This window comes from Mytilus galloprovincialis, chromosome 6 (genome assembly GCF_965363235.1).
Source record: "Mytilus galloprovincialis chromosome 6, xbMytGall1.hap1.1, whole genome shotgun sequence".
In the NCBI taxonomy this organism is placed as follows: domain Eukaryota; kingdom Metazoa; phylum Mollusca; class Bivalvia; order Mytilida; family Mytilidae; genus Mytilus; species Mytilus galloprovincialis.
Window position 1 is genome coordinate 62,946,896 of NC_134843.1, and position 13,210 is coordinate 62,960,105.

The window sequence follows — 13,210 nt, forward strand, 5'->3', positions numbered from 1 at the left end:
AATCAATCAATTATATATCAATATTTATTAAAAGTATTTAAAAATGAGACCCAATAAAAAAGAAGCATACATATGGTATGCATTCATATTGAATGTTTGTAGCAAATTATTCGTTGATAAGAAAATAATACATGTAATATTTTAAGACATTAAAGGCATTTCAAAATAAGCCTTAGATTTGATTTTCATGAGATTGTTACTCTTTTGCGAATTCAAGTGTTGTCCTGCAAACAACAAACTGTACTAAGTGTAACACAAAAGAATTGGGTTCAGTTCAATAGCATTTTTACAAGGAAAAAGACATACATTTATCCCGCATCAGAAAATAAAGTTCCAAACAAAATAGGAAAATTAGAACAACAAAAAATAATCATATCATTGTCTTTGTTATATGTTTCATGTATACAAATGTTATAATTCAAGTTAAGTGCAAACAATTTGGACCGGCCTTGATCTAACATGTTCAGTATTTATTTTCAAAGATCAATTCATTAAATATAAAACTGCTAATAACATTTTTTGATACATCAACTACTAGCGTTGATTAATATTGATACTACTCGAAATAAAAGTGTACAGTAAAATAGCAAAAATATTCGAACTTAATATAAAATGTTTAAGTCAATTTTAACCTGAAGATAAATAAAATATACTTGCTTTCTTATCGAAGTGTACGATCAAAATTATGAGCTTGTTTAAATTGCAGTATTCTAAGGTATGTATAGTAGTTATATAATTTATATAATTCGTTTCTATGCAAATTAATTGAACTGTTAAGACACCCCAGTTATATGACAATACATAAACATTGCAAGGTGTATTTGATCTATTTTTTTAAACACGAGATCTTTGAATACAACGAATATATGTACTAACACTGCATTCACGTTAATTTTGTTTTACATTCTAAAAATTTCAAATCTTTATAAACTCATATATTTAAAGCATGTATTGATATCTTATAGCAAATACTCTTTGTTCTGAATAGAAAATAACAAAATGTTTAGACTTTAAAGGCCTATATCACTATGCAGTTTAACAATGAACCATAAGCTTTGTTTTCATGAGATTTTGTCCTTATCATTTTACTTTAAACAATGATTTGCGGGAGTCAAAATAATTTTCATGTCAATGATGGTATTGATAGGCAATTACACAATTATTTGGACTCCAAGCGATAAGACATAACATATTATTGGACCAAAATCATAACAGACACATCAAAAGTGAATGTTGGATGTGCAAAATACCGAGACACGTCGTAAAGCAATGCAAATTCACACTCAGTATAACAGTCATATTAGGGAATAGGTCACTCTTTCCGTATTTAGCAGACAGACAACCTACATGTAGATGTTAAACTACAATCTAAGATGTGGTCAAAATTGCTTGCAATGTTGATTTTGTTTTAGATTCTACATTGGTATATTTCATGCATCACTATGTTAGCAGTATATTACTTACAGAAGATCATCTGTCACCACAAATATATTTATGCCCGCGTCACACTGTCCCGATTTTTAAGCCGATGACAACACGATTATGGAAATTTTCAAAATCGGGACTGATCGTATCCAGATCGGGCTATTCGTAGTGCCATCTTTAACCATCGTAGAACCATCGACCACTTTTTCTAGTCTTTGGGGACAAATTCGGGAAGGGTTCTAAATTTTTTTTAACATGTTAAAAAATCCCCGAAGGTGCGTCCGATGTTGATGGTTCGTATTGAGTTCGTATCACCATCCTCACCATCGTAATGTCACCGGGAATGCATCTTTGAACATCGTATTGCATTCGTGTTTCCATCGTTTCCATCGGGCAGTTTGACATTACGATGTCTACACGAATGAATCACGAAGCTACCCGAAGGTCTTACGATGACAACACGACTTCGCGAAGACCTCGTCATCCCGTCGTGTTGCCATCGAATAAAAGTACGAAGGCGACAAGATGGAACTACGACGGCAATAAATCCAGCTAAATGTAAGTTAATTTTCGCTATAAAACACATTTAAAGTGCCATGCGCGATATGCACTGGTCAGTCTAATACGACAGCTAAGAAAGACGTTCACAAAACATGGAGCTCATATCATATGATTCTATGAGAACAAGAAAGGCGACAGCGTTGTTTCTATTAATTCAAATGGAACAAGAAGAGCAGCTATTACAGGTTCAGGATTTACTTTACAAGTAAAATATTATATTTTGTCAATTTTTCATATCAAGTAACATAATGAAAATCATAAACGCGCCTCGTACACCAACACTGCAGGTACACGTATATAGGGAAACCAACTTTTTCTTCATTATTCTGATTTTTTATGTATCGTCTGAGTTGTTGTCACACTAATATTTACTCCATAACCATTTTGTTTTCTATATGTCATATTTTGCCGCATTTGTTGCTTTCCCCACATCCTTCCTTTTGTCTATATTATTATGATATTCTTCTGGAAAGAGCTCTTTTTGAATAAAAGAGATCAACGAACCCATTACCATACCTTTAAGATAGATCAGTAAACATGGGCATAATTATGGGTGATTATTGAGACTAGTGCACACATTTTACAGTTCAAACAAGGCAATGCCGAGCGTGGCATCCCCTCGTATGTTACATATTGGGGACAAATATGGACACTATATTTGTATACGACACATGCAGAAAATGGTAAATTGAATATGCATATTTGATACATAAACTATTTTTTTAGAAATCAACCAAAGCATTCAGTAACTGGAAATACCTTTAATATTGTCTTTAGAACCAGCAGGTAAAATAATTAACAGCCAATTTCCTGTGTATTATGCTATTTCAAGGAGAAAAAACAAGTCCATCTGCATGATCTTGACCTTTGGCCTTTAACGTAAAAATTGTCAGATCATTACAAGGAGGAACAATTTACCAAATGTGGTTAAAATCTTTTGAAGCATATTGGTTTTAGAGTGTCCACAAGGGTGGTATTGCCTTGTATTACAACTGCCACTGTGACCTTGACCTTTGAACGATATTCTTAACGAGTAACACCATACCAAGTTAAAACGCGTGATGCCTTCGGTATATAATTTAAGCTGTATACGACGTCTTTTAGACATCGTATGGCCATCGCGCCATCATCGTAATCCATCGTGTAGCCTTCGTAATCCATCGTGTAGCCTTCGTGATCCATCTTGTAGGCTTCGGCTGAGATATGAAGCTCAAATACCGTCTTCGGTTAACCTTCGTATGTCCATCTTTTGCTATTGTATATACTTTCGGCACCCTCGTATATACTTCGTTATTCATCGTACTTGCTTCGGTCACTTTTGGGTATTTTAACGAGATCGGGACCAACTTCGTACGAACTTACAATTTTCGCATTCGGGTGTCCATCGTATATAAAAATCGGGACAGTATGACGCGGGCATTAAGATTTACATATTGAATGGTTATACGTTTTTCCATATTCACTCCCGTTACGTATACAAAAGGTAAAAAGATAAATTAAAACTTAGACAGTTTTATGATTGGTTGTATGTCCTCTGAACCAATTTCTAAATTGGAATATATATTTTTCACGTTAATCCAAGTATGCCTACTAGCTTCTTATTCTATGGCTTACATTTTCTAACATGCCTGCTTGTACGGAGAACATGAGAACACCTCCGGTTTTTTTGGGGATTACATTGATAAATCATTGGGTTTCTGTGTGGTATGTTGTTTACAGTTGGTTTTTATTTTGTCTTCCTTTTTTTTGTGACTAGGCTGCATCTGGTTGACACAGCGTTTAATTCATTGCCTTGCATAATCATTAACTAAAGTCATCTTTATTTTAAGGTTATGTTTCATGTAAGGTTTGTATTTTGGAATGAATCTCCATTGTTCTTTGTCTGATTTTGGCTATATATTTTGTCCTTTGCTCTCTTGGCTTTCAAGTTGATGATTTCATGCTCATCAAGGGCTTCAGGAACACATTTCGCAGAGAAGAGTCACTGGTAATGTTTAGTTCACCAGTAATAACGTAGCCAGTTGGATTATATATGAATGGCGAACTAGCACAGATGCAATCCAGAGGTTTAGAATTGAAGTCGTCAATATTGAAATCCTGTAACACGTGTTTGTAATTCAATATGTTTACTTGCAATTTGTTTAGTACGAGTATAAGAACCAATAGTAATAGGTTCAGACTCACTTAAGAATAGAGAGGTATTTTCGAGCGAACTGATTTATGACATATAGTGACATATATACGTTTCACATTTAAAAATTCGAGATAGATTGTTATATTTTAATGTCAATTCGGCCACCACTTTTTTTATGCCCCACCTACGATAGTAGAGGGGCATTATGTTTTCTGGTCTGTGCCTCCGTTCGTCCGTCCGTCTGTGCGTCCGTTCGTCCGTCTGTGCGTCTGTTCGCTTCAGGTTAAAGTTTTTGGTCAAGGTAGTTTTTGAAGACGTTGAAGTCTAATCAACTTGAAACTTAGTACACATGTTCCCTATGATATGATCTTTCTAATTTTATTCCAAATTAAAGTTTTGACCCCAATTTCACGGTCCACTGAACATAGAAAATGATAGTGCGAGTGGGGCATCCGTGTACTTAATACACATTCTTGTTTTGTTACCATTTTTATTTTTAATTCATTAATATGCAACTGGTAGTTTCAAAAACTTATACATTAGACTTACGGTGTTTTGTTTACATGTTAGAATAAAAGTGTTGATATATTTTTTTTCAATTTTAAATTTCTATTCAATTATTTTTTAACAATTTTGCAAGGTATTTATCCGCTCATTCTGTATCTTCGTATTCACTAACACGTTTTTGAATTTTACAAAAAAAAATATTTGCAGACAGCTTATACAAACAATTATTATCGGGATGTAAAACGCCTATCATACGCAAGGTATGTTAGGTATTTACTCTATTACCTACTAACCGGCCTACGCCATATTGTACATAAACACTATGTACGTTTACCATAATTAATATACAAATTAAGAACAATATTAATTTTGCCGACTAGCCCGTCAAGTAATCATACCAAATATCCCATTTCGCCCTCTTCCTCTATGAGTTATCCCTGAACCCGGAACGATCTTATGATTTTTAACAAAATATTTGAATCTGTTACCCTCTGACAAGACCGGCCAATAAGGAGCCGACTTCCATTCGGGTATAACTAACGTACCAACTGCTCCGTCTCTCAACATCTTTTTAACTGTTTCTGTAACTAACGAAGGAGGTGGGACTAACCAGTTATTTTCTTTACCACAGTGCTGTTTGAAAGCATCAACACCACTCGTTCCCTGACACCAAAACTTTGAATTAAATTTATCACATTTTTTTGTTATATGAAGCCGCAAAGCGATCTTCTGTATGAGAACCCCACTCTCTATCTAGCATACGAAACAGCCATGTTTGTACACCCCAGTCATCGCAATCGTTCAACCTACTTAAAGTGTCTGCATGTGTATTATTTTCTCTTGATATCCATTGCGCAAAAAACGAAACATTGCTTTGTTCACATGCATTTTGAATTTCCATATTTATATCTTGCAAGTGAGTCTTTTTACTACCGACCTTCAAAATAGTTTCAACATTCTTATTATCAGTATGTATTTTTACACTTTGCCCATTCAATGTAGGCAAATTAGTTTTCAAAACCCTATGAACAGCCTCAAGTTCTCTCCAAGTAGAACTCATGTTTGTTTCATGTGCATCCCATGCACCAAACATTTCTACCATTTTGCTGTTCCCTGCCTCGGCTATATATCCTCCATAGCCTTCACCTGAGGCATCCGAAAACATGTTTACATCACATGCTCCGTTTGTCAACTGACTAAATAATGCACCATCCGCATTTAACCTTACTATGTTTGATAACCAAAACTCTAGTTCTACCTCTGCTTCTGGAGTAACCCAGACCGGTGCCTCCCATGATGTTCTATCCTGAACACAATCATATGCATACCGAGTCCTTAACCTTACAGTTGTACCCAACACACCTTGTGTAGATATTAACTGACCAACAACTGAAGCTAACAGTTTTACTGATATCACACGTTTGTCTGGTAACCTGTTACAAATGCAGGATATACATTTTAATATCCTGTTAATTCTCTCATCCGTTATTCTAATTCTACCTTCAGAAGTATCCCATACCATTCCCAAAAAAATTATCACCTGAACCGGGTTCCAGTTACACTTTTCCTCAGCAATAATGAAACCAAAATCAATTAAGTCTGTCCTTATTCTATGGCTAACTTTGGTGCATTCATCATAATTGTCAGCACCCCCTAAACCATCATCAAGATACATTAGGATCCTAATACTGTTAGATCTCCAATACTTTATAAGCTCTCTTAAGACTTTTGAAAATATAAAACCTGCTGTAGCCAAACCGAAACACAAAACATTAAATATGTAAAATTTAGACTCCCACTGAAAACCCAAATATGTTCTGTCTTCCTGCTGTACCATTATATGATGATAAGCTGACTTCAAATCAAAAGAAAACAGATAATCACCCTTAGAAAACAATTTTCTTGCAACAGTTGCATCTTCATATTTATATCTAAACTGATATAAATGTGGATTGATGTGACGACAGTCAAGCACTAATCTAAGTTTTGACTTGTTACCTGCAACCGTTAATGGATTAACAACCTTAGGCTTTACAAATACTTCTGATATACACCCTTTAGATAATAATTTCTCGATTTCATCTGTTACAAATGATTTGTTTTCTTTAGCTGATCTATTATTATCTAATAAAACATTCTCAGGTAAAGTTTTTAACGGTAACATATACCCTTTTTCAATAACATTTAAAATGTAATCACTTGCTTGAATGATTTTCCATTTGTTTATGTGTTTTCTCAAACTATTAACTGGTGATTTAATTGTATCAACCTTTGTACGTAAATTATCTACGTGTACTTCTATATTATTCCTATATAAAGTATTAATATTACTTATCTTATCATTTTTTCTTTGCTGTTTCTCAGGACATTCCTGTTTCCAATGACCTTTTACACCACAATTAAAACATCTGCCTGGTTTTCTTGTCATACTAGTAACTGCTTGTTCTGCTGGTTGTACGTAGGGATGCACTCGTCTAACTTTCTTTGTCTTATCAGCTTTCACCTTTCTTTCCGCTCTGTTTTCAGCCTTGTACAATTTCCTTTCATCCTCAGAATCATCTGCAAGCGGGTTGGTTTCATATTCATGTACAACTCGCCAGCCCAGCTCGGATGAATCAGCAATACGTATTAACTTTTGTCTATAGTTCATTAAAGAAATACCTTCCGCTAACTTCTCCTTGGCTTTGCATACGGTATCTGGCGTTGGATTGTTACCGTCCAATATACTGTCTGCTTCTTTCATTTTGCTGAGCACCTTCACGTTTTGCTTAAATTGCTCTTCATTCCCTCGTTTCTTGAATTTGGGTCCATCCGTCAAGGTAGCTTCTATCTTGGAAACCTGTGTTTCTGCAAGCTGTTGTTGTTGCACATGCATCTTTCCCATTTCACTGGATATAATCGAACGCATTTGGTTCATCATGTCATTTTGGTTTACCGTCAGAATATTCGAGACTTGAATTCTGATCTGCTCTTGAAGTTCGGCGTCCATTTTGATGTGTACACTTCAAAGGACGGCTAGAAAGTGAGATACATTTACATGTATACCTTTTACCTGTAATCAATTTTGATTACAAACAAATCCTGATTGGACAATACCTTATTTACAAACCGTTAATACAGACATTTTCCCGCTATTACTAGTCGAAACGCGGGAAAATTCATATATGTGGTAATGAATAATGAACACGAACCCTCATTAATTTGGACAGTATCTCATACTTTATTGTATTAAAAGTGAGCATTCACTCATTAATGTTCATGACCTTCCATCCTATCGATGATTATAAATGTTTTAGTATGACATTCTTTCATTCTTTTATACGGTTTGTGACATCTTAACATTAAATTCATTTGAGAACATTGTCTTTCCATTTGTCGAAATTAAGCCTTTAAATACATATCAGTGTTCTCAATGTTGGTGTAACAAAGTTGTCACAACAGAAGCCCATATCACAAACTTATGTGTCTGCAGTTTTCTTTCTAGAGACCAAAATGATTGCAAAAAAAAAATCCTACGCAAACTTGCAAGAGCTGATCACACCAAGAAAGCGAAGGAAAAAATAGTAAGCAAAAATCTCACAGCAAACATGGGAGATTCAGTCCTGGATACATATAATAAAAATGTTTTCAGAATTCTTTTCAAAAATAAGAAAATATTGAAAAACTGCTAGGATTCATGAAGCCATCATTCTTGAAATCACCATAATATATCGCTTTCAATTTTGCAAACATAAGTATTATATGTTCAGGGATAAATCATATTTTCTTAATTGAATAAGTCGAAATTTTAAATAAAAGTTGTTCCAGAATTAGGACTTATATCAGTAAAATAGTACTAACATCTTGCTTAACGATAATTTAGCGATGGGGCCAAGTTGAATTTATTTATGATAAGGTCAGTTTAATATTGATAATTAAAAAAAAGCACTCCAAGGAAAATTCAAATAGAAAAGTCATTAATCAAATGGCAACATTAAAAGCTCAGGCCCATCCAACGAATGGATAACAACTGTCATATTCCTGACTTGGTACAGGCATGTCCTTTTGTAGAAAATGGTCGATTAAACCTGGTTTGAAACAACAAGTGTTAGGTGAACGATAGTTAGTATGCAGTAGTTATAACATTGGTTTATCTCATTTTCATGAAGACTTCGCACACTCAATCTAATCGAATTGTATTTGAAATCTTTCCTCGTAGTGTATGTAATAGTTTTGATTTTGTCAGTCTATGGGGAATCGCTAGTGGTCAGTCAATCGTATTGAGTATTTTAGTCAGGGTTTTTTTTTCGTTAAAACTTTTCGTTTGTTTACAACATATAGTTTACATATATAAATATTTCCATTCTGATTTTACAATTCGCATTTAAATGTCAAAATTACAAAAGCGAGACACATATGTGTGACAACAGTTTATTTATTAGATTATTCACCTCGTTATTTATATTGTTATGTAGATTTTTCATATATTTTAATATTATTAATTCGTATATTTTATTAATTTGATTCGTTCATGGATATTCACATGTTAAACTATGTTTTCGAACGCGGATAGCTAAAGAGATATTGCACGGTTATCTTTTAGAATATTTAAAAACCGACAAACTTTATGAATTTCATGATGTTGTGAAAAGTTTTTAAAAAGGGTATATTTATGATCGATTATTTAAAAAATATTCTTTAAATGCATAACATGTACACAAAAAAACAACATAAAAAATAATTGAAATAACAACTAATATATTGTTATTGTCAAAGTGACAATATAATATCTTTACAATTCCAACAATTTTAATACAAATACGGAACAAAATAAATAACACTACTGTGAGAATACCCATTAATGAGCAATGAAATATACCCATTAAATTAGGTCTATTAATTACGGATACATTTAATGTGGTAAATTGCCATTAAATTGATCGTCTTGCCATTAAAAAAAATGAATATTAACCCTTGAATAATGTAATGAAACTTGGAATAAAGGCCATTAATCATAGCACTTAATTTTTTCATAAATATATTAATGGGCATGAATTTACCAGATAATGGCCATTAATTTCTATTTTATAACAGTTAATGGGCATGAATTCTGTTTTCAAAATTTTAAAGTGCATTAAATGTTACCATTATTAATAGCACCAATTATTTCTATGGGATTTTTAATGGCTATTCCTGCATTTTAATGGCAATTATAACGACTAGATAGTCATAATAGTGGGCATTAAAAAATAACCATTAAATTTGGCATGAAAAAGCAATGATACATCTATAAAAAAAAATGTAACGGCCATTATTATATCAATCGATGGATCATTTCTTTTTTATTGGCTGGTTTGTACTTTAATGCCCGGCATTACAAATATCTTTGTTTCCCCTCTTCCGACTGAGGTTGTTAGGGTATGGGTAGGTAGGTAGGCAAATTATTTTATTTTATTCCTTGATATAGTTTTCTATATTGAATTTGTACAAAATTCAACAGGTAAGGCTCAAGTCAAGAAAAGTGGGGATATTCCCTGTATTCTAATTCAGTGTACACCACAGTTTTCTGGTGTTAAAAAAACAGTATACAGGGACCTTCTTTTTTTCCTATTCATTTTATGTAATGAAATCTACAAAAGCGCACATTCTACTTGTGATAACAATGCTTAATGATAGCAAGTGTTCTTTTAGTTAAAAATTCAAGCTTCTTTTAAGTCTAATTTGATGCATAACTCACAACAAAACAATTCCTTTGTTCACCAATTCATACCTTGATCATCAATTATGAGATGAAAAAAAGATGCATGTATGTAAATCACTTGGGAATTAAAATTCAATGAATAAAATTTTTCAATAGAAGTGAACATAATTCAGTTATGTTCAGTTACATCTGGATCATGCAGCTTAGTCAATTGATTCCTAAACAAAGATTTGTATGTTTTTTCGAGTTCAAGAAGAAACAAGGCTTCACTTTATATTCATGTTTTGTATTTCCTAAAATACTTTTAATAAGTATTTACGAATTCTACTGATGCAGTTATAACGTTAAAACGTGCCCTTTTGTTATTTTCATGCCATTAATTGAAAAAGCAAATCCCATTTAAACTGGTTTTTTTACCCCAGAAAACAGGGAAGTTCCCTGAAAGCAGAGAAAACATGTATCCCACATTTCCTGACTTGTGCCCAACCTGTTCAAAGACAAAGTAGATAGATTTTAAGCACGAGTCAGACCATTTTTACTCAAAGTCTTTAAGATTTTATCCTTCAAACAGGAACAGAGGTTAGACACAATGCAAATCAAGATGCACTCAGCGGGTTGAAAAATGCTTCAGGTTTTTTTTTATTTTCAAAAACAGATCACCCATGCACACAAACAAATGGTGTGGCAAAGCATTTTGTTTGTTTTCCTTGATTCCGAATCATGTAAACGCTTCATTGCAAAAATACCTTGATTTAAAACGCTCGTTGACTACAGCATCTGAAAGGTATCACCCAAACCCAACGATCGTTGACTACAGCATCGGAAAGATATCACCAATAACCAACATAGCAAAAAAATATAGTGGATAAGAATGGCCAATAAAATTTTTTGGGTCGCGGTGATTTTACCGGGTGGGTCGGGTAAGGGGAAACAAACTACCTGTTGGTACCTTCTGCTGTTGTTTTTTTCTATGGTCGGGTTGTTGTCTCTTTGGCACATTCCCCATTTCCATTCTCAATTTTAATATTTTATTTTTGGCCAGGTTTGTTTGTATTTTAATGGCCATTTAACTCTTTACAAGCCACACATTAAACACTTTAATGGCTGGCTTGTTACTTTAATGGCCTGATGATTTACACGATTTGCATATGCATATTAAAGCACAAAGCAGATGATCATGAATCCCTCCAGAGTCAAATATATACACCTTACAATCATTTCATTAAGTAATTATAATTCATGTATAATATATTCGGGTTCGAGAATTAATTGTAAAGGGGGTGGGGGGTCGGAAGGCACTGCTGAATTAATTGTAGGTACTGTAGGGATTGGAAGGCTCTTCTAATTGAATTTGATTGGTGGGGGTTATTTCAGAAAGATAACCTGAGCAATTAATGGAAATATTCAAATTTATGCATGGTGGGGTCCAATGTAAAGTGCCGTCCGACTCCCCCTTTAGAAATAGACCAAAACACAAAAACACAATTTTGATCACTGTACCATGAAAATATGATCAAAGTCAGATGACACCCTGTTCACAAATCCATGAAATGAGGTCGAGGTCAAGTGAAAACTCTCTGACAGGCATGGAAACCTTGCAAGGTGTGCACTAGTCCAAATTATACTGACGTCTTGCAAAGCTTTTTTTTTGGGACGCCTTCCTACGACGTAATAACGTCAGGACTTGAGAGCAAATTTTGGGGAAAAATTTGAGACTCAACATTTGTATGCAATCTTCATTGCCGGCTAATAATTTTACATAAGTACAAAGTCCTACCTTTGTTGTGCTTATTGATGCAAAATATTTACAGAAATATCAAAAAGAAATGATATAATAAGATACGATTCCATTTGAGGTTGGCAAATATTTATTTTGCTTCTGTATTCTGCTTTCAAAATAGTATCCCATAATTTCCAAGAAACGTCACAGCCGGGGAATATAAGATATTAAAAACGATGGACCAGAATTTCCGGAACGTTCGATTAACAGTATCCGGAATTTCGGGTCTGTCAAAATTTACCGAAGTTTAATCCATTTTCAAAATATGTTCTGTGCGATCAACCTTACAAGTAATAGCTTTTCTAAAAAGCTTGTCGTATTTGAGCTGATCATATTGAGACGGCGGTTTGTGATCAGTTTGTGGGTATAGTTTTTTTTATTGGAATCTTGCACGCCAAGCAATATGAATATATAGTGTTTTTCTCCTGGTTTTTGATTTTAGTTGTAGTATTGGTTGATCAGGGTTTAGATAGAAGGAGACTTTATAGTCACATATGATAATATATAAAATTATTATGTCACATATGATTTCATACATTTGTATTTATATATAGTAGATAGAGTAGCAATTCAAGATCTTTTTTCTTTGTTTTGTTAGGTTGGGAATTAGTTGTTTTATCTAAATTTGAAAATGGAGCTCTACGTACATAAGAATTGTGAAGGAGAATGTAATCAGATGAACAGCAGCATTAAAGAAATAGTATGTCCACCATAAAATTCACCATGGTACAGGAAGAATTATTAAATATTCTAGTTATAATCGTTCCAGATCAGCAATGCTGAAACCCGATTCGTCTTTTGTGTGTTTTGAAAGGAAACCCCGAAGTGAAGGTTTCTTCTGGAAAGTTTTTTTTTTACAAATAAGTAACTTCCTTCATCATAAACGCTCAAGTTCAAGTTATAACTCTGATGCATGCATAGAAACGTTTGCAGATTCAGTGTCTGACCCTGGTTTCAAACTTTGGTACTGTGGAGAGGACAACAAACAAAAAATCTTACATAGTAATAAAGAACCAGTCAGCTATAGCTAGGAGTATGGAAAAGACATGAAATGGGCATTAATATAAAAATCATGTAAAGTAATAGACATTGATTTATAAATCAGGTTGTTTAATGGTCATTA